At 44.3% G+C, this 23099-nt stretch overlaps 1 protein-coding gene across 4 annotated transcripts in view; it reads left to right on the top strand.

The window, feature by feature from the left end:
- Window positions 1-23099, top strand: part of ASTN2 (astrotactin 2) — an 885184-nt gene that overhangs the window by 807548 nt on the left and 54537 nt on the right. The gene's annotated exons all lie outside the window — the stretch shown is intronic.

Consider the following 23099-nt stretch of genomic DNA (forward strand, 5'->3'; position numbering starts at 1 on the left):
CTTTTATTTTCATATTTTAAATTCATCAGACATTTCTTTTTTTAAAATCTTTTTTATTAATTTTTGAGAGAGAGAGAGAGAGAGAGAGAAACAGAGACAGAGCATGAGAGGGGGAGGGGCAGAGAGAGAGGGAGACACAGAATCCAAAGCAGGCTCCAGGCTCTGAGCTGTCGGCACAGAGCCTGACATAAGGCTTGAACTCACAAACCCAAGATGATGACCTGAGTGGAAGATGGACACTTAACCGACTGAGCCACCCAGGTGTCCCTTGTCAGATGTTTCTAATTATTTGTGCTGGGTCAGAATTGGATCTGAGCAACTGGGATCCAGATATCAGACTGGCCTCATTGGGACGTTAAAACAAAAACAAAAAAAAAAACAAAAACCCAGCTTAGGCAGGCATACTAAAAATCACAATGACAAATTTATCATATTTCCAAAATTAAATATGGATTTAATTTTGCTGCTTACACCACCTCCATGAAGTAGATATTATGATTACCTCCCTATTAGAGATAAGGAAAGAGAGACTTTTAGAGGTTTCCAGGATGTGACAGGCACACATGTCAGAGATGCTGGACCACGTGCACAAAGTTAAGCCTTCTGATGTCGTGTTCTTTGTATAAATGAAATTAGCACCAAACAATAGAGGTCAGCTGTGGCTTAGACAAGGGGGAAAAGGGGGTGGGGGTTGCTGTGGAGGAGGTTTGGAATAAGGAGGGGCTTCCTAGAGAAGATGGCATTTGAGCTGGGCCTTGGAAATGAGTAGGATTTCAATAAGCCTCCACTGACAGCAGGCAAGGAAATGGGGAGAAGTGGTCTACCAAGTGGGGGGTACAGCCAACACAAAAGCAGGGAGGTATAAAATTGTGACTTGTTTGGGGATGAATCCAGAAGGGATGGTTTATGGAACGAGTGCACCTGGAATGGTAGTTGGGACCCATTTAGGGCAACTCCGAAGAGTTGTGACCTTTTTTCCCCAAGGCCCATGAATAATTAAAGACTTTCAGCAGGGAAACAGCAAAGGAAAAGCTTTGCTTAGGGTTGGCACCTGCAGGGTAAAGGATGGAGAAAGCTCCCTTGACACGTTGGGAATTCTCATTACGTCCTTCTGGCACTGCTGTTGAATGCAGCAGTGGCTTGCTTTAATCTCCCGTGTTTACTACTCAGTGCTAACATTATCACTCAATCTAAGGACCTCTGGTAGAGGGGAGATGAATAGCTTTTGAATACAGGTTTTAATCTGATGCTTCATTTATTGACCTATTACAGCAGCCATAGAGGGCAGAAGCTATCAGTGGTATTTAGGTTCTGGATGAGGGTAGAGGATGGGACAAAATCCCACCCCCGGAGCCGGGAAATCACTGGCCCCTGTGCTCTGCTGTTTCCTCCTCTCACACACCCTCCACCCTGTGCCCTGCCAGCAGGGCCCCAAGCAGGAACGTGATCTATACCACATATTATATGTTGTCCGCATGTGTGGCAATAATTGTTCCTTTTTAGTTTTCTTTATCTCAGAGCTTATGAATTTTGGAAGTTGAAGCTTTGAGAGGAGAGACACCTGGGCAGCTTAGAGACAGAAGCAGGCACGTCTCCACACAGAGAGAGGACTGGGGCCTTGGCCATGGAGTCCTGAGAAGTGAATGCCCGCTTTCATGTAGAAGTTGTGGAGGGGGGCTCACATCCTAACAGACTGGAGAGTTACTAACAACTCTTCAAAATTGTACAGGGGCTGTGCAGTTTTCAAAGTGAGGCTGCAAACATTATTTTCCTTTAAGCTCAAAAGACCCCAAAGAAGTGGGAGATTTTCATGCCTGCTTGACAGATAAAGAAATGGAGACAGAGAGTCCAAGGGTCATTCAACTAATAGAGCGGGGAAAACTGGGACTGGAACTCATGTCATCTTGTTCTAAATATAGAACCACGCAGCCCCACAGAAATCAGTGAAAGGCTGCGAGGGAAAGGTGTTCTTGGCACCTACGTGCGGAAGGGAACTCTGACCACATTTTCCCATGGAAACATGTTTACCCATGGTGGTTGAGATCTGTGGCTCAAATAGTAAAGCCCTGTGTTTCAGCAATTCCCTTGCCTTCCAGTCAACTCAGCTACGTTTCACATAGCACCTACCAGGTAAAACTAGAACAAAATTAAAAAAAAAAAAAATTTCCCCCTTCCCTGGTGGAGAATGCAGACATTTGCAGAAGTCACTAAAAAATAGGACCTTCTGTCTTTCTCCCGCCAAGAATCACTTTTCTTTTGCTTTTGCCAAGGTGTCCAACCAGGTTAGTAATATTCTGTCAGTGAAACAGAGATAGCATCCATGTTTAGAGTTTTTTTTTTTCAATATTTATTTTTGAGAGAGAGAGAGAGACACAGAGTGTGAGCGGGGGAGGGGCAGAGAGAGAGGGAGACACAGAATCCAAAGCAGTTCCAGGCTCTGAGCTGTCAGCACAGAGCCCAACATGGGGCTCGAACTCACGAACCATGAGATCATGACCTGAGCTGAAGTCAGATGCTCAACCCACTGAGCCACCCAGGCGCCCCCATGTTTAGAGTTTGAAAATGAGACAAACTTCAGTCCAAATCTAAGCATGTAAGCTATGTGATTTTTTTTTTTTTTAACATTTTGGCCTTCTCTCCTTGCTAAAAATCCAAGTAGCACTGGCCAAAAAAATATATTGCATGCGTCTACAGCTCCTGAGACAATGCTTTCCTCGTGGAACTCAGCTGTGACTCTCTGCCTGCTTTGTGGAGGGCTGGTTCTAGTTATGGGAGGCCTTTGAAAAGGCAAAGTAATAATTTGTGAAGTAAGGCCCGCGAACTGGTTGGTTTAGCAAATTACAACTTTAGAAACTAATATTTGAAGCTGGCATCCAAGGCCTGGTGTCCGTGTCTGTCCAAGCTGAACCTGCTAGTCATGGATCTGAGCCTCTTCCTTGCCTCCCATCTCATACGTGTTCATTCTTAGAACCTCCCTGAATAATCATCATTATCAAAATCACAAGAGCCTCCTATTATTTAGGGCCTACTTTGAGCCAAAGACTGTTAGGCTCTTTCTATGTAATATTGCCAGTCTTCACAATTCCTCAAGGAAGGTGTTATGACATTGATTTTCAAGCCAAGGAAATGGATGCTCAGAGAGAGCCACCCAAGATCACCATGCTCTTTTCCATACCATACCAATCCATTAGGCTGAGTTGGCTTTGCTAGGATTTCTGAAGCAAGAGGTTGGCCTTCTTTCAGAAGATGAGCTAGCCCTAGAATTTCTGAACTTTCTTTTTCTTATCCATAGTTCTCTCCTGTGCCACCTTACTAAAAATACCATAGTTGACTAGAGAGAATATGCAACCTAATGGTGGACAATTCCGGATTTGAATCTTAGCTCAGGAATTTACTCGCTGTATGACAAGGACAGGTCATTTAACCTCAGTTTCCACATCTGTGCAGTGGAGTTTTCTCTCTCACTCCCCTTCTGGTCCACCTCTTTCTCTTCTCCCTTATTTATAATCTTAATGATCTTTCTCACAGTGTTGTGACAGAGATCAGATGGGATGAAGAATGTGAAAAGAATTTATAAAGTCTAAGTGATGACATTAACGGCGTTAATAATGGCAGCAGTACCTTTTTGATTTCATAAATAATGTTACGTAGGAGATGAAGACAGGAACTTCATCTGTGTTATCACTAAGTCACTGTACCTACATCCTAGGTTTTCTGGGTCTGAAGTAACAGGCATCTGGAACCTTAGATCTCAACCCTCATTTCTAAGGATACCCATGAAAGATGTAGTCAATGGAAGACACACTCCTCTAGATGTTTCCAGGTACATGAGGACTCACTGTAGTTTTACTTCCTTTTCTCCTATCCAAGAAATCGTATTTATGTGCAAATAAGTGCAAGAGACATTAGTATAAAATCATCTAAATACTTGTTCTCCAAATGTGGTACTCAGACCAGCAGCAACATCAGTATCTAGGAACCTGAAAGAAATTTCAATTTTCAAGCCCCACCACAGACTTACTGAATTAGTAACTCTGGGGCTGGGGTCCAGCAATCTGTATTTTAACAAGCACCTCCCATTAGGTAATTCTGATGCATTAAAGTTTGAGAGCCATTGGTCTAATGATCTAAAAAAAAGTCAAGTGTTCTTACATATTTTGACTTTACTGTTTGTGACTAATAACTTTTGGCTACTTTAGGTCATAGCACCGTTGGAGAGACCTGCACCGGGTCACAATGCAGGTTGCACGTAAGACCCACCAGGAGGGGGCAGGTGGCTTTTGTCTTCAAGGAACAGTCATTTTGGTGCAAATCAATTTAAACAAATAGGAAATGCATTATCTTGTGTTACCAGAAGTCCAGAGGTAGGGTGGATCCAAATGTGGCACATCAGAGACCCAGCTCTGGTTCTCTGAAAGTGCCCTTGTTTCTGGCCCCTTCCTCAGGCTGGTGCCAAGATGGCTGCCTCGTGCTGATCACAAGATGGCTGCAAGGCTTCTAAGCATTATATTCAGATATGTTCAAGAGAGAAAATGGACTCTCTTCTCCACGTTTCCATCTTTTTTTTTTTTTTTGACATTTTATTTATTTTTGAGACAGAGAGAGACAGAGCATGAACGGGGGAGGGGCAGAGAGAGAGGGAGACACAGAATCGGAAGCAGGCTCCAGGCTCTGAGCCATCAGCCCAGAGCCCCACGCGGGGCTCGAACTCACGGACCGCGAGATCGTGACCTGAGCTGAAGTCGGATGCTTAACCGACTGAGCCACCCAGGCGCCCCTCCACGTTTCCATCTTAAGAGAGAGGGGAAAACTTGTGTGGAAGCCCTCTAGCACACTTTCCCTACGTCTGGCTCATGTGCCCACCACTAAAGCAACCATTTGCAAACATCCATTGGCTTATGATGTAAGCTTTACTGTTTTCTGAGGGGTTGATCCGTTCAAAATCAGGATTCTGTCCCTAGATCAAAGAGGAGAATCAAGATTCATATGAGTATCCAAATGGGAACTGTTGAAAAATTCAGCTTACCCAGGGATGTGCTTAAAAATTCAGAGGTAGAGGAGAGGTATGGGAGGAAATTGTGCTCTAGAGGCTGAGTCCCACATCTCACTGCCCGGTGGGGGGGTCTTCTGAAACTCTCTTGGGCAGGTCTTCCAAAGTGCATTTCCTGTTCCATTGCCCTGCCTTATGTTGATCATCCCAGCACTTCCTTCTGTGGAACCATTCCCTTTGGCATACTCTAATCATGCCCTTACCTTGTGCATGGAGACACTGAGGAAAGGTCACTTGACAGGGGGTTAGCAGAACTGGGTGCAGGTGCTAAATACCTTACAAGAATCCCACATCTCACACTTACTGCTGTGGTGGCAAATCAGCTCCCTCTTCTGATCCTCAGCTTTCCTTGTCTAGAAAGTAAAAGTAACATCATTTGCTCATAAGTGTTGCTGTAAGGATCACAAGAAAGAAAAGAAAAATACCCTGTAAACTACAAGTGCTCTGCATGAGGGCAAGGATGTCAGTGATGCCACCATGAATCAGGGCTTCCCAAGGCAGGGTGTTTAGCACACACATCACACACACCCCTACGTCACAGGCGGCTGACTGGTCCTATTCATGCATACATTGAAAGGAAACTGAAGTTCTAGAAGAGTGACTGGAACACATGGGAACTCCGACAGGTCATAGGACTAGGTGACATGTTGAAGCCTATGACCACGACTGTACCACCACCTTGTAGCAAGTATGGAATGCATTACTCGCTGACCTCTCCTGAACGTCGTGGATCCTCACAGCAGCTCTCTGAGGTCCCTGTAAATTAATGTGGAATGTGGAATGGGAAGGTAGTGGGGATGGGCTTGAACCTTAACCTGGGGCCTAAAGATTGACTTTGCAGGACAGAGAGAACATACCAGACAAGTAGAAGAGTGTGAACAGAAGTGTCGCCGTGGGAAGATGCCCAGAACAATAAGAAGAGAGGAGTGACTCATTCATTCATTCATTCATTCACTCATTCATTCAAAGAGATCTTGAATATCCGCTAAGCACCAGCACTATGCTAGGCTGTGGGAATATTGTGGTCTAGAGGGCGAGGCTTGGAAGGACCCTTTTCCTAGGAACTCTTGCCCTTCCCCCTACAGGGGTGGGGGAGGGGTGAAGAAGGCTGCCCACCTTCTTCTCGCCTGGCTAATAATGATGGAATGCAGACTACCACTGAATGTCCATTCACTTTTTAGTTCAGCAGGAAAGTCTGGCTTGGTTCCAGTTGGACTCTGCTTTTATCTTGCTATGTGATCCCAGACAAGTCCCTTTCCCTTCATGCCTGTTTATCTGTCTAGGAGACAAAAGATTTCAATGGTTTCTAAGGACCCTGGCTGTGACTCTGAGGATGTCAGGTGACCATACCCCGAGTCTGCATTTGAGAGGGACAGATTATTAAGAGATCTTGACTCTGATCTCAATGTTCTTTTCACTATCAGTGTGATTTTGGACACAGTCCTTGACCTTGCACTGCTGTTTCTCCAATTATAAAATGAGCACGATAATGCCAACGTCATGCATTTCTGTGAGCGTTAAGGACATCACGTTTGTGGGACACCATACTGTGTTTGGACCAGTATGGACCTATAGCATGCCACAGCCTACAGTTTTCTAAACACCGTCTCCCCAAACCAATCCCCAGGGTTTTCTATGCCCAAGATTTCTGAGTGAGCTGATGTCCAGAGAAGGCAGGTGAGTCACAGAGGAGGTCAGATCCCAGCCCAAGTCCCAGCCCAGGCCTTTCCTCTCCATAGAGAACCCAAGAGCTGGTGAGTCCCTCCCTCTTCTGCAGGACTTGGCTGTTCCCAGGAGGCAAGTGGAAACCTTGGGGTAATGAAATAAGTCATCACCGCTTCATAGAGCGGAAATTACTCCAAAAGGGAAATTGGACTTTCTCCCTTATGGCTCTCTGGAGCCTTGAAGATGACTACAGCAGCCCCTTCCTACCCTCTTCCTCCATTCTACCAACTTGATACCAAGCCCTCCTCCTCTTGGCTGCTGGTGGCTGGTCTGGAACATGGGTGATGCGTGCTTCCCACTGAGGACCAGTGCTCTAGTATATACACAGCATGGCCCTGGCAAGGCCTGTGTCTGGGTGGAGAACACACAGGGAAATCACTCCTAACACCTCCATCTCCTGTGGCTTCTCACTTAAGCAATGGAATCCCAAGTAACAGCCACTCCCCATATATACTTGGAGAGGAAGGGGAGTGATAATAAGAAATACAGCTTGGTGGGAGAGCAAGAAATTTGGATTTCAGTCTGACCACGCAGTGTGCCAGTTCCACCTCTGTCACCAGCTGAAGTTTGGAGAAACTTCTTCAGCTCCCTAGGCCTGTTTATTCATGTATAAAATGGGAATCAGAATCCCAGCCTGGCTAGCCTCTTGGTATTTTGTGAAGAACTATGACTTAAGTCATTTAATACATATTTATCGAGCACCTACTATGCACCAAAAACTATTCTGGAAGCTGAGATACAGCATTGGGGCACCTGGGTGGCTCAGTCAGTTAAGTGTCTGACTTCAGCTCAGGTCGTGATCTCGCAGTTTGTGAGTTCAAGCCCCATGTCAGGCTATGGGCGGACAGCTCAGAGCCTGGAGTCTGCTTCAGGTTCTCTGTCTCCCTCTCTCTCTGCCCCTCTCCCCCGCTAGTGCTGTCTCTCTCTGTCTCCCTATCAAAAATAAATAAACATTTAAAAACATATAGAAGCTGAGCTACAGCACCGAAGAAAACAAAATACCTCCTGTCATTGAGCTTATGTTCCCATGGCAGGGGGAGGAGGATGGGATAAGATGATAAAATAACTGATGTACAATATAACATCAAGGAGTAATAAGTGCTTGAAATAAAAATGGATATGGGGACAGAGGTTGGGGATGCCACTTTAGTTAGGGGGTCAGAGAATACCTCTTTGATGATGTGAGTTCAGATCACTGAAGTATCATCAGCAAGGGGGAGCAAAGGGCCCTAGCTGCAGTGGTGGCCCTAGACCACTGACGTCTCATAGACCATGGTAAGGAGTTGATGGATATGAAATATACACACCATAAAGTTCTAGTCCAGTGTGAGTGACCCTGGCCGATACCCGCTTCTTGTTTTCCAGTCTGTAAAACAAAGTTCTGAGTGGCAAGCAATGGGCCAGAAACTATACATCACGTTAAATCCATAAAATACATCATCAAAGTAGGAGAACTTACTCCCATTTATACTAGAGGATGCTGAAGACAGAAAGCCCATTTCCACTGGTATCCAAAGACGTGGCTTTGCTTCCTGTGGCAGACTCCTGGCTTTAATTTTCTTTTGCCTTGCCTTTTTAATTTTTTTTTTAAATTTATGATGACTATCCATATCTGTTTGTATTCAAAATGGGAAGCTAGTGAGGGAGAGGTGGAAATAAGGAGACAAACTGGGTACCGAGGAAAAGCTGGGGCAGAGCCGCCATTGTGGTCTCAGAGCACAGACTCCACAGATACATCATCCATATTGCTCTATTCAACATCCTTGGCATGATTAAAGGGATGAACCGACTGTGGGACACTATAAAACACACGAATGAGAATTCAGAGAGATGCTTTCATTCTTGGCTGATACTTATTGGGTATTGACACCCCCACATACAGAGTAGGTAGAGTCTGGTGTGCCAAAAGAGTCAGTAGTGATTAAGTAGGTAGAGCATTTGAGTTCTCTTCAAAGAATGTGGAGGAATCTGACCTCTACCCTTTCCTCACCAAAGTTGAATCTCAGCCACACAGTTGGCTGCATGAACCTGGGCATATTACTGCCCCCGTGTTAGTCTTGACATCTTCATTTGTAAATTCAGGGAAACAGCTCTTAGACTTCTTGTGGAGCTGAAATGAGGTGACGTTAATGAAATACTAGGCGTGCTACTCTACAGATCGTGAGTGCTCAAGTTCAGTAGTAGCAGCATTAGTTGGAGGAGAGCAGAGAAGGCAGCAGTAGACATGTGTCCCACTCAAGGGTTATTGGAACCATCAGACACCATTAAGTGCTTAATAAACACTAGGTATTATTTTTCTCCTGTTATACCTGAAGTGAAATGAGTTATCTTCTTAGACAATCTTAGGTTGGTTCCTCTCTCGTCTTACCTTCCCTATCCTCTCTCTTGTTTTTAAATAAATGTTTATTCATTTCTGAGAGAGCATGAGTGGGGGAGGGGAAGAGAGAGAGGGACAGAGGATCCGAAGTGAGCTCTGCTCTGACAGCAGTGAGCTTGATGCAGAGCTTGAACTCACGAACCGTGAGATTGTGACCTGAGTTGAAGTTGGACACTCAACTGACTGAGTCACCCAGGCACCCCCTCCCTATCTTCTCTCTTGCCCTCCTCTCTGCCCTGACCTTGGCTGAGCTCCCTCCCAGGAATGCCATGTACAGTTGCACAGGTTTTACAGTGCACAGTACTACCACATCTAAAAACTCCTCATTCCAGTTGTAGACATTATAGTCATGTCTCTTGTTCTAATAAACCGGGATTTTAGGACCACTTGCAGATACATAGAAGCAAAGTATTTAAGGAAGATTTGCACAGAGGCACCCTATGGGCAAGCAGTGAGTCTCTGAGCTTTAGTCTTATAATCTGTAAAATGAAGGCCTGAAACAGATGACGCCTTAGGCTCCCCTTGCTTTGGGTTCTTGCAGATCCAGATGCGTGCGTTGCCTGAACAGTGCTCACGTAATCAGTCTGTGTGACTGGCAAGGGGAACTGTAATATGGGAGATTATTGGTCCCTGGAGCTCTGCCTTCACTAAAGGTATCAGCAAACTGGAGGTGACATCTCACCCTGCCTACCTCCTGGGGTTATCAAGGATCAAATGAGAGAGTGTTTTGTCAACCCTAATGGGATGTCAAATTTGAGAGATCACTTAGACACACACACACACTTCCATGTGTATGTTTATGTGTGTAGATGCAGACATACATGTTTGTTTTTACATATGTATACCATATACATGAATACTACACATGTATACTATACTATATATGTGTGTGAATATATACCCTACTTATACACACACTCACTATATACACACACACACACACACACACACACATATATATGTATCTCCAGTGTGTGTGTGTGTCTATATATGGTATAAACTCACAGGGCTAGTTATGAATTAGAAACTTATGAACCATGTTTACTCATTCACTGTAACCTAAGGCATGTATTAAACAGTAGGAAAAACTGACCAGCCAAATTTTCCAAGCTTAAAAACCCTTTTATAGCTTTCATTGTGGGTTGAAGAGAGAACTTGTTTCCCCTTCTCTATTTAAAGGAAAAATTTAATATAAATTGGGAAGCAAGGAAGTCATTTTAAGAGAGTGAAAAAAATCCTGTATGTATGTGGGAGGATAGATGAGGGGGTTTGGATGCAAATGGCTGTCACCTACTCACACTGCCTTCTTTACCTCCCAGGTCATTTCCCCTGGGATAGGTGGGCACCCCCCCCCCCCATCAAGGTTGCCCTGGTCAAATACTCAAGGGCCACCATCTCCTGTGGAGGCCCTTCTGGCCTCTGGGCATCTCCAGAAAGTCACTTCTCCCTGTGGGATCTCAGTGGGACCCCAAGGCCCTCTTATGGCCAGGTTATAGAGTGATAGGACCTTTGACTGACTTGGTTTTTGGTCCGAAGCTAAAAGGGAAGGGGACAGCATTCCCCCTCTGGGCTTAGGGTGTGTCTCTTCTGTCAAGGGGACTGGATAAGGTCATGGAGGATGGAATGAGAAGAAGGAGCATTAGCCTGCCCTTGGGAGAGCTAAGATGGCTCAGTGGCAATGGCCAGGCATTGTCCTCTTCTTCTCATCTTGCAGGGGTCATTCTCAGTGTCCAGCTCTCTTGCTGTCTATGTCCCTCTCTGCCTCTTTTCCTCCTGTTTTTTTGTTTTGTTTTGATATTATCCCTTTCTCTTTTGGGATAGTTCACTCCTTCCCTTCCTCCCTCCTGTCTTCCTCCTTCCTTCCTTCCTTGTTTCTCTTACTCTTGGTTTCCTTCTGTCTCCATTTATCTCTCTTTTGATCTCTCTTTGTCTCTCTTTCCATCTTTTTCTCCTTCTCTGTTCCTTTCTATTGCTATCTATTTCTACTTCAGTCTGCCTCTGAGCATTTCCTGGCTATGAGTCTTTTTCTGACTCTTTCTCTATTCTGTCCTATTCCTTCTTTCTGTGTGTCTCTTTCATTTGGAAATGTACCTCTCTCTGCCACCTCCCAGGTCCCACCTCTTCTCAGTGATTCACCTCAGCCTGGTGGAATGGTGTTGTTTGCACGACTAGAAAAACTGAGTCATCTTTGCTGGACTTCCCTCCACCTTCCTGGCGTCTCCCTGCCGTAAGGCCTGGACACAGGGATGGGATGAGGAGGGGAATATGCATTTGTGCACGTGCGTGTGTGTGTATTGGGGGAAGTTGGATGGGAGAATGGAATGGCCTTAGGACCTCATTCATTCCTCTCTGGTGCCTTAACAGGGTCCCCCCAGAGCTGCCTTTGGAGAGTCTTGGTCAGATTTGGGTTTGAAGCCTGATCCCACCCCAGGAGGGAAGAAGAAAGACAAACAGAGGCTCCCTTATCTATGGAAGATACCCCAGCTATCTGCTAACCATGGGCTTTGACGTTTATATTTAGAAAAGGGAGGGCAGCTTTGGGCATTCAGCAAATTTTAATCTCTGGGCACATAGTTTACGCAGTTCTGGTTTGGGCAGAGTAAGAGGTGCTAAATTCAGGAGGATAATTCACTGTCCCTGGATTGTTGAATTTCTCCTCTTTACTTCCTGTGAAATGCTTTACGAGTTGGCATTTTCCATAATAAAAGTAATCACAACAATACAGTTTCCATTACTGAATGTTTACCATGTGCCAGGCACCGTGCTAAGTGTTTTGCATACGTTGTGTAAATTAACTCTTAGTATGATTCTATTGATTCTGGTGAGGTAGGCATTTTCACATGCATTTTTCAGATGAAGAAAATGAGGATTAGAGAGATTAAGTAACTTGCTCGGAGGAGTCATTCAGCAAAGCCAGGATTTAAACCCAGGAGCACAGTATTGCCTTTTCTGCTACTTTTTCCTCTCCAATGGGGGTTTGATGCTGATGTCTTAGTAAGTGTAATTGTCTAAATCAGTAAATGTGTGGAGAGCTCACTAAAGGCGAGGGCCTCATTAGTTCCTTCAGGGAGTGGCTGTAAAGCTGTGTTAGTCACAGGTGGGTCTGCAGTCTGGATGAGGAGACAAGAGCACAGGGTACAGCTACTAAAACACTGTATCTCACATCAGGAAATGTGTGATCCATCCCTGGTACCTCTTCTGTAGACACATTCCTTTCCTGAGTCAGTTTTCCTTTGTGTAAAATGGGAATTTTCACTTCTATTCATGTTTCCTACCTCGCTGAGTGCTTGTGAAACTTGAGTATGATGGCAAAGAAGGTAGGGGCATGCACTGTGAACTTTAAAGGGCTTTACAAAGGAGAAAGCTGTAAGAAGAGAATGGCAACCCTCCCCATAAAGAGAGACAGGAGTCAAAGGATTCATAGGCAGCCAGTGCGAGTGTTAAGGTGATACAGCAGAAGGCTTAGCTGGGCAGAAATGCCAGGGTTGGGCAGAGATCAAGAAGCGGTACTACTAATGACAGAAATTTCCTGGGGTGTGGGGGGTCTGGCAGCTAGACAGAGCTCAGGGAGGCTGAGACTGAAGAAGCAAAGTGATAGGCAAATATAGAGGAAAATAAAAGAGGGTCTCAGTGTTGGAATTGGTTGCAAGATCAAACCAGGCAAAGGCTGGACAAGAGTGTGATGCATGCCCTTTCTATTACAGCCATTTGCTGTGGCAGAGATGTGAATAGATTTGTAAAGTCTCATAGGAAGGCAGGGGCACAGCTCATGCTCTTTGACCCTGGATTCAGTTTTCTTTCACACAAGATCTACTGGCCTCCTGGGATTGCTCTTCCCCACACAATTCAGAGGTTGGTGTGCTGGGAAATCCCACCCCGCCCCTTGCCTAGCGGGCCTGCTTCCAGCTGGGAAGGAAGCCATGCTCATTCATCTACTTAATCATTCCACACACCCCGGCATAGGGCTCAGATGGTGAATAAGACAGGCCAGGTCCCTTTCCATAAGTCCTGGGGGAGGGAGACACTAAACAGGTGGTTGCAGGACAATGGCTTAAGGACCACAGTGGTGAAAGTGAGGCCACTATGGGAACTCATAGGAGGTACCTCATCCTTGCTGGATGGAAGGGTGGCCAAGGAAAGCTTTTGGAAAGATATCAGGTATGAGCAAAAACAACAGGCTGTCTCCACATGTTTGCGAAGTCGTGGCTGAGTCATTAGTTGATTGCCTCTCAGGCCTCACCTCTCCCCAATGTATTCAGTGAATCTTTAGTGAATGGTTACTCTGTCCCCCACTCTTTGCTAAACAGAAACCATGAAAAAGATGGAACAAGATGGATAAGCCTTCTGAGCTCATGGAGCTCACGTTTTAGTAATCAGATGAAAATAAATAAATGAACATAGTAACTACAGGTGCCTAAAAGAAAATCAAGAGTTCTATGAAGCCTAATTAAGAGTAGGCAGCCTATGTCTGCTTTAGATAGGGTGATGCAGAAGGCTCTGAGGCGATAGGACTTTAGCTGAACTGAAGTAAGAGAAGCCCACTTTCCAGGACTAAGAGTTCTGGAAGCTCCAGCCCCAGGAGTCCTAACTTGCCCTGCATTATAGCACCCTCATCCAGCACAATGCCTTTCCCCTTCTTGGGATACAAATTCCTCTTTGCCACTGATGAGTATGTTTCCAGGTTGGTAAAGGTTCATCATCATTCCATTTTGTGTGTCCTTTGGGCTGAACACCAACATACCTCAGTTCCTCCCGAAAGATGGCCTCCTTTCCCTCCTTCTAACTCCAGAAGCAGAACCCATCTGACATTTTCATCCTCTTGCCTGTCATTCTGTGGATTTACCTCACCAACAACCCCTTAGATACACATCACAGTTTGCAGATAATAAAGCACTTTTATATTTTTTTTATGGACTTAATTGAATTCATTCCTCATGTCCCTCTTCCAGAATAGATAATGACATCCTCATCTAAGAGACAAGGAGACTGAGGTCCATAGAAACAGAACAATTAAGAAAAACCACAGGCTCTGGGATTGGATCGACCTGGGTTCAAGTGCTAGCTTCACCGTGCAGTAGGTGTGTGGGGGGCCACTTGCCCCGACTCTTTGCACCTCTCTTCTGGATAAAATGAGAATAGTAACCCCAGCTCCACCAGACTGTATACTGTTTCATCAGACTTGCGGTCAGAGGGGCTATTAGGACCCACTGTCAGCACACAACGTTTCTGCCTCTTTACCCAGAGAGGGAGACGTTGAATGAAGTGCTCGGCCCAGACAAAGTTGGAAGTGTTAGGGGAACGGAGACTCTGATGAGAAGCACATTTTGTACATTCGGTTCTTTCCACTTCACCATAGTGTAACATTTAGGAATGCAAGTTAAAAAAAGACAAGGAAGAAAAGCAAAGCTTCTGTAGATGCGTGCTGTGAGGGCAGTAAACAAGCACCGTGGTCCTCAGAGAGTGATGGTGAGGGGACCTTGGCTGTCTTTCCACTTTGCTCCTCCTCCACAAGCCTGCCCCCCCAGATCAGCTCTCCTCACACATGTTAGCAATACCCACTCTGGCCAAATGCATTAGCATCATTTGTCCTCGAGATGGTGGGGATGACGAGGGCTTGTTTGGCCCTGATTAATCCAGCGGTAGAAAAGGGCAGTCTGTATTGGCCAAGTGCATATTAATACTGAGGTTAATATTATTAAATTCCATATTAATAATAAGTTGCAGGACTCTTTGGTGGGTTGCTCATAAAAGCAACCATTGCAAATCTGCCTTGCTAAGCCGCGAGCACCACAGGGAAAGGGTGGCCCAGTGCTCTGTCCATAGTGGGTAGTCCTTTCCTTGGAACCTAGTGGGTATTTAATAATTGTTTGTGGACTGTTTCACCAGTTGGGTTACCCAGTTGCGTCTATCCTAGACCTCAGTGAACAAGGCATGTCAGTTGCTCTTTCTGTGAATTTCTCAAACACAGGACTTGGGTCTTTGTAGCAGACACCTCTTGGGCTATACTATACCCACTTGGTCCTGGATATTTTAGCCACAGCAGTCGTGGTAGTACTGTCTACACCAAGGCTCACCTTGTACTGATAGTGACCTCGAAAGTAAGCTTCCACTTTCTGCCTCATCATGCTGTAATACAGGACCAAGGGAGCTCCCTAGGCCCATGTACATGCGCAGCTTAAAAAAAAAGGCATGGGGAACTTTTCACGGGGAGGTTCTCAACCAGCAGTTATCAGGAATCAGGTGGTATGCTCTCTAGCTCCCAGCTTTCAGCCAAACAATTCAGGGAGACATCTAGGTCCCTTCTTAGAAGGTCCCTGTAGAATGGTGTTCCCATGATTCATGGCAGTAGACTTCATCATGCACTTCTATATTGATGTTTCTTTTTCCTTATTTGATTCTTTCCTCTCTCCCATGCGTGCTTCTCAGAATAACCATCTGCACCCAGACCCTTCTTTTAGTCTCTGCTTCCCAGGGCACGTAAACTTAGACATTCTTCTTCACGTTGTGTTGCCAGCCATCACCTCAGGTCACAGTACACAGTAAATATTTATGTAGAATCTGCTATGTACAGTTGCTGTGGTAAGTGACCAAAGTCCTTTCCCCATGGGGCTCATAGTGGGGTATACAGACAATACAATAATTCATCAATATATGAGAAAGATTGATAAGGTTTATGAAGAGAAAGAAAAGGGGGACAGAAAGTGATTAGATGAGACTGAGTGGCTGGAGAAGGCCTTTCTGAGGAAGTAACATTTAAGTAATCATCTGGGTAAGGAGAAGGAATGATTATGCAAAAAATACAGGGAAGAGCTCTCCAGAGATGGAAGCCATAGGTGCAAAGACCCTGTGGTTGGAGAATGCAAGGCATTCTTCCTCAGAAGAATACCAGTATTGCTGGAATGAGTTAGTGAGGAAGATAATGTAGGCAATGAGGTTGGAAAACAGAACTAGAGGAAATAGGAATTGGAAATTCTCAGTGATTTTTGTTGAATAATAGAATCTTTGTATCTCTTGCCCAAGGCAGTGTTTTATGATGGGAAAGGCTCAGATTTTGGAGTCTGACAGCTATGGATTTGAAGTTCAGCCTTGTTATTTAGATGAAGTGTGACCTTAGGCAATCTGCTTGAGACCTGTAAGCTTTTTGTAAGCTTTTTTTTTTTTTTCATATAAAATGGCAATCATAAAATCTACCTCATAGGATTTGTGTCTGGTAAGGCTCCTGGTTGCAAGTAACTGAAAACAAACGGAAAGTACTTTGGCAGAAAAGGGAAAATACTGACTCATGTATTTGAAATATCCAAGAGGATATCTAACTTCAGTCCCAACCGATCCAAGGTTTCAAATGATGTCATCATCAGGACTTGGACTCTGTCCCAGGAGTTAGTCCGATTGATCAGGCTTGAGTCACTTGTTCATCTCTCGTTGGCCTCTGACATGGAATATCGGGTCGCTGACCACATGCCCATCTCTGGAGGAAGGAGTAGGCCTTAGCTCCACCGAAATCATATAGATTGACATTAGGGGAGAGCTGGTTCTCCAGTGGAAAACTCATGCACTGTTAGTAGAAGGAGGCATGGGTTTAAAGCTGGTCCAATCGATGGATGGTTCACTCGAGGACTTGCGTGGAGATGAGCCAGAAGTCCCTTCACATGACTTTTGGTAGGTATTTGCTAGACCACCATTGCCATTTTCAGAATCATTTTTTGGCAGTCCCTTCTCTTTTATATCATGCGAGTCCTATGTATTCCTAAAAGAGGTCACCCAGGAGGCATCCTGGTTCTCCCAAAAGAGAGTTCTAATGCCCGATGCCATTGTTGGGGAGATGGGGTGTGGATCCAGCCTTCAACCGCTGACATCTGGTTTTCTAGAGTCCCACACATCTCTGCATGGCCAGCCTTATGCTGGGCACTGAGGACACAGAGGTGACCAAAACACAAATCCTGCTGAAACAGCATCTCCTAGTCTGTTGGCAAATGTGCAGTAGGAAAAGCATGGGATCCCATTAGGCAAGTTTCTTAGCCTTCTTTCAACATGTTTCCTCATTTGTAAAAGCGTGGTTAACCCAAATCTTTAGATTGTATTGAAAATCACAATGGGGCTGTTTTCAATGTTTAATCAGGGCAATGTTAAAAAAAATACCTGCCATACGATAAGAGTGAATAGACATTTCCTTTCCCTCTCTCCTCTTTGCCTACCTTCCATCCTTCTTCCCTCAACCTTCTTAAATATTGCTTCCTTTAAAAACAAAAAAAGTTCTAGGGAGTTAGATATTATATAATGTATCTCAAAGTAGCTGAGTTTCACCACTAAAAATTTGGCTGTCAGACAAATTGCTGTGACCTGATGGAAATGGACATACGGTAGCAGGACTGGGGGAGCACGGACATTGGTAAACCATCCATGTAGCAGGCATACCACATAAATTATTTGTTCCTCACCTGATTCTCTGATGATGAAGAAGCAGTCTCAGAGAGCTTAATCATCCATCCGTAGATAGTATAGTTCCTAAGTGGTGGAGGCTGGCTTCAAAACCGGGTCCTTCATCTGCCCCCACAAACCCACTCTCTTTCCTCCACCTCGTACTGCCATTATGCTCGAGGTAGGAACCAGACACTGGCTCCTCAGATTTCAAGTACCGTGTTTGTGAAGAAACAAACCAATGGCAGCTGGTAAGTGTGAGGCCCTGAAAAAATGCATCTTGTCATGACGAGGTCTCTGAATGAATTTCTACATTGGCCCAACTAAAGGAATGGTGGGAAATGCAGAGCCCTGCTTCTCCTTGGCACCACAGCAAGAAGCATCCTCAGGTTAGAGAGAGACCAGGCCCGAAGCTGCCTCCAAATCCCCCTGGCGTTTCCTGAAAAGAGCGTGGAGGCTGGAGCGGGGACCTTTCTCCCCACCTGGGCTAAATAACTCACTACTCCCGCCCCTTCCATTTTGGAATTTCTTTGCTGCTTTTTCTCCCCCCACCCCCCCCCCCCAGCCTGTTTTCAATTTGCTCTTGTGGCCGGCTTTGACTGTGACCTCAACTCAATCAGAAGTGAGGGGGTGAGGGGAGAAGGGGAGAGAGGGGGGAAACGAGGAGGCAGGGGATTTGAGGGAGTGATAAAAGGAGAAGGGATTGAGGCAGGGGGTGGGGCCTTTCGAAAAATTACTGTGCTTTGTTGGGTTGGTTCTGAATCTCCGGCAGAATTTGTGATTGACCTCCGCTGTGGATCGTAATGAGAGCAAGGCTCGAGTCTGAGTGGATGAAGCAGTGTGTGGGGGTCTGGCCCAAGCCCACTCGGGTTACAGCCCCAGAAGAGCCATAATGGGGAACAGGCACATTCCTGTACAGCGACTCCCAACTCCCTATCTGTTTTCAAGGAAAGAAAAACAGAGAAAGAATGTTAGAATCTTGGACAGGCATGGGCTAGGCGGTGGCAACAGCAGCCCCGTCTAGGAGGGTTCTGCCACACAGCCATAACATACCAGAGAGGAGGGGACAGGGGTAGCCTAACCTGGGCAGAGTTTCCTAGTGGAAAGCACATGGAGCTCAAAAGCAAATAGGTTTGATCCTCGACTCTGCCCCAGAGTGGCTGTGAAGCCTTGAATTTGGGGGTGGGGTGCAACATTCCTGAACCTCTGTATTTCTTCTACCAGAGAATGTGGCAGGGTTTTAGGATTCAAACATTTTAAGCAGTAAAACTTATAAGCCAATATTTTTAGAACAGTTTTTTGTCCCCAACTTAAATAAAACGTGACCATCAGTATATAAAATAGATCAAACTGGTGTTGATCTGGCTTGAAGTTGGTGTGGGCACAGAGGAGACAGACTTCAGCCCCCACCATGTCTGCCTCTCCTTCTCCACCCTGGAGTTCTGCATGTCCTGATGGGCAAGCCGCTGCTAGAATATAGCACGTGTTGGAAACCTCTTGAACTACTTCTGTCTCTCCTAGGCTTTTTATCTTTCTCAGGGAGTCCAAGTTTAAGAAGATGGCAGGGTGGAACTCTGTGTCTAGCACGGTGCCTGGCACAAAGTAAATCTAGCTCACGTTCATGTTGAAGGTAGTTGGTCAGAAATTCAGAGCAAGGTCTTCAGGTCTCAGCGGGTTTATTTCAGAGGCTAATAGGAATCACCACACAGGCTGTAAGGGCCAAGAGATGAAATGTTTGTTCCAAGCGGACCTCCCACTTTGCGTATGGCCATGGACATGATACTTTCCTTCTCTAAGCCTCAATTGTCACCTGGAAAAGGACAGGATAAAAGATTGGACCAAAAAAAAAAAAAGTTCTAAGGGCCCTTACCTCTCTCCTCTGATATGATGACAGTGTTAACGAAAACGATAATGAACACAATAGTTAACATATCTTTGAACCCTTATTGTATGTCAGACACGGTGCTAATTGATTTGTAAGCAATAGATGGAACATTTTATATGATATTCACAACATTGTACGTTAGATACTATGATTCTCTCTGTTTTACATATGAGGAGATAGATGGAGGGAATCAAAGAACCTGACTGAGGCAAGCCGTAAGTGGGGGTGAACCAGGATTTAACCTTAAGCAGTGTAAATTCAGAGCCCAGCCTCTTAACCACTGCCCTGTAGTATTGTTCATTCGATTGTCCCATTGCCAGACTTGAGGTATTGTGGAACCCCAGTGCATGTGTTGAACTGCACTGATTTGCATTTGTACACAGAGAAGATCTTCCTTAGGACCCCTTCCAACAGGTGAGGAAGTGAAGGATCCCCTCATTCACCTGTCTCCATCGAAGTTACATTTAAACTTTCTGGAAGACAGTGCCAAGAAAAGCGATCTTACAACTTACTCTGTTGGTCTGTTCTTGTCTTTCAGAACCCTTCCTCTTGTCACACTACAAACTGTAGGTCAGGAACGATTTCTTTCATTGTTTCATTCCCCAAGCTAAGAGAGTGACACATTTCAATTGCAAACTGAACAGAATTGAAAACCTCACTTTCGAACACTGTTGTTTTTAAACTTTCTCTAGGAGGCAGCATAGTATAAAAGAAAAAGTATGGCTTCCCAGTTAGGAGGATACAGGTTCAAATCTCAGCTCTGTCCCTCCTGAAATTTGTGAGCTTAATCCCAGCTTTACAACAGAGATGCTAACATTTAACTCCTTAGGATTGGATACTGTGATGATTAAATAAAACAAAGAAGAGTTGGCACTGTGTCACTTCCTTTCCTTTTGACACTTTCCATGCAAAGGTCATCATGTCTATGCAGTCCCGAATACAACTGGGTGCTGTATGTCCTTATACTGTCCTCCATATGACTAGTTATGTGTTCCAGGCTATCCAGTTTCTTCCTTCGAACTAAATCTTAAACCTTAGAGCTGTGTGCCTGTCTTACTGACCTGTCAGGCATGTTATAAAGCTTTTATCCAGGGTCCAATTGTTCTGAAATGCATTGAAACATCTGGAAAGCTATGCCCATTTGTGAATGAATGTCAGCCATATTTTGGCTTGAAGACCGTTAATACTGGCCACAGAAATCCTGAATTCCCTCATGAGGGGCCAACTCTTTCAATGGCTATCTAGAAACAAATTGAGAAGCAGACAGACATGGATCCAAGCTCAGAGAAAACAAATGTAAGTTTCCAAACTTAAAATCCTAAGAAACCACGAGAGACAAAGCCCTTACTCCAGTGAGCAATTCTATGTTTTTCCCCCTTTTCTTCATTTTTCACCCTATATGTTGCTCTGCTTTGGTAGCTGTTGGAAGAGAGACATTGTCTGTTTATGATTTTACTGTGGAAGAAGCTGACATAAGAGGCCTGTGAAAGAAACAGAGGATGCCAACATCCTTGATGAATAAAGCTTTCATTTACCTTTTTGGTTTCCAACTGCTGGTTCTAGACGGCTGCCGGTCTAAGAATCTCTTCTGAGATTCTTTCATTCTGGACTCCAAACTCAGTAACAGTTACTGATCCCGTATTACAGAAGGGAAAACTGAGACTTTCAGAGGTTAGGAGACTTGCAATAAATGGTGGAAGTAGAATTCAGTCCCAAGCCTGTCTGACAATAGCAGGTGAACTTGCATGTTGCTGACATCAGCCTGGTTCACATACTTCCCTCTGGCACCTACGTATCAAGTCTATGAACTGTAGATGTCTACGTATCAAGTCTATGAACTGTAGATGTCTACGTATCAAGTCTATGAACTGTAGATGTAAAAAAGTAGAAAACAAAGAACACTACAATCAGATCTGCTCTATCGGACCCTACGGACAAGTACGTTATCGAACGGTTGTTTACCTGAAATCCTAGGGCTTTCCAGACAGTTCAAGTCAGACAAGTGTTATATCATTCACCTGTGAGTGAAGAATGAAACTTTTCTTTGAAACACCAGCAGGCTGTGATCTATATATTTGGCTTTACCAGTTCCGTGGTAGAGAAGAGCTCTGTGGCCTCCTTGGGTCACAGCCTTCTCAGGCACTTGGCCAATATTATTACTGTTCCATGTTGGTTCCAATATATTTGATTGTCCTTAACATCAAGTGGAGAGGATTTAGTCGAATGGACTTCTTCCTCTTGTCGTTATTAAGAATAAATGAGAAGAGAGTGTGAGGCATTCCATATTAGACAAGAAGGAGAAGGAATGAATGGTAAGGATGCTTCAAATCATTCCATACTGTGTGGTATACAATAATCCACGTGTTTGTTTTGCTCCTAAATCATCCCATTTTAGAATTGGAATGGAACTTAAGAGGCCATTTAGCCTGGTTCATTTATTTTATCTATTTTTAAGTAATTTTTTATTGATTTTTTTCTTTGTTACAAAAGTAATACATGTCCATTATCGATGATTTAAAAAAAAAAAAACAGAGATAAGCAAAAATAAGAGAGAAAAATACCCATGATCTCACTTTCCAGACAAAGTCACTATTGTACATTTTTTTTGTAATTTCTTCCTTCTCTTTTTAAATAGATAAACGTGTAAAACTTCCACCAAAAATTAGATTATTCTGTAATAGTGTAACCTGTCTTTTAACTTAATATCTTTTCATATAACTTCATATGCTTCCACAATCTTGTTTTTAATGGCTATAAAATGTTCCATTGCATCACTGAACTATAAATGATACTGCTATTTCTATATCATTGAACATTTAGTTGTTTCTAAATTCATCCTGGTTTAAATGGTACTGTAACGTTTATCCATATATCTTAATCTTTGTGCACATCTATGTTTTTATTTTCCTTTTTCAAAAGCTCTAATAGTGATCCTACCACTTTCACTCTACAGAAGACAAAACTAAGGCACAGAGATGGGAATTTGGTTGGCCAAAGCCATCCAGCAAATTCTTAACAGAGCTAAAAGTAGAACCTGAGATTTTAAATGTCCAGTTATTCCTTTTAGTTAGGTCTATTTCTACTAAACTTCAGCTGCTTCCTAAAATCCAGTGTCTAGATTGATTTTTAGAAATCATGGAGTTCGAGGCTCCTGTTCTTCCACTGTCCCTTCCTGTCCCATGGCCATCACTTATCAGGCATGGAGCTTTTTCCCCCTTAGTTGGACCAGGTCTCTGTCCATCTCAACATAACACTTCACGAATCCAGAACCAACATAACACTTCCTGAATCCATGAGCCACTTCATGAATCCGGAATCCAGAACCAGGATACTTCATGACTCCACTTCATGCATAAGAGTGACCATGTAATAGGAAACCTATCTTACATCCTTGGTCCAACTCCTTTGTTACACCAGCAAGGAGAATGCAGTTCCTGGAAGGAAGGTCTTGCTCAAGTAGTTAAGAGGAAGTTAATGGCAGCAATAAGACCAGAATAGTTAGTCTGGACAGAAAGCACGATGCACCTTTTGCCTTTTCGTATATTTTTATTGCACAATAATTTACCTCATTTGAGCCTTCCTACAATTTTATAAAGGCAGATATTAGTATGCCCACTTTACAGTTGGGAAAATTCAGGCATAAA

The sequence above is a fragment of the Neofelis nebulosa genome, chromosome 12, assembly GCF_028018385.1.
Source record: "Neofelis nebulosa isolate mNeoNeb1 chromosome 12, mNeoNeb1.pri, whole genome shotgun sequence".
Taxonomy (NCBI): domain Eukaryota; kingdom Metazoa; phylum Chordata; class Mammalia; order Carnivora; family Felidae; genus Neofelis; species Neofelis nebulosa.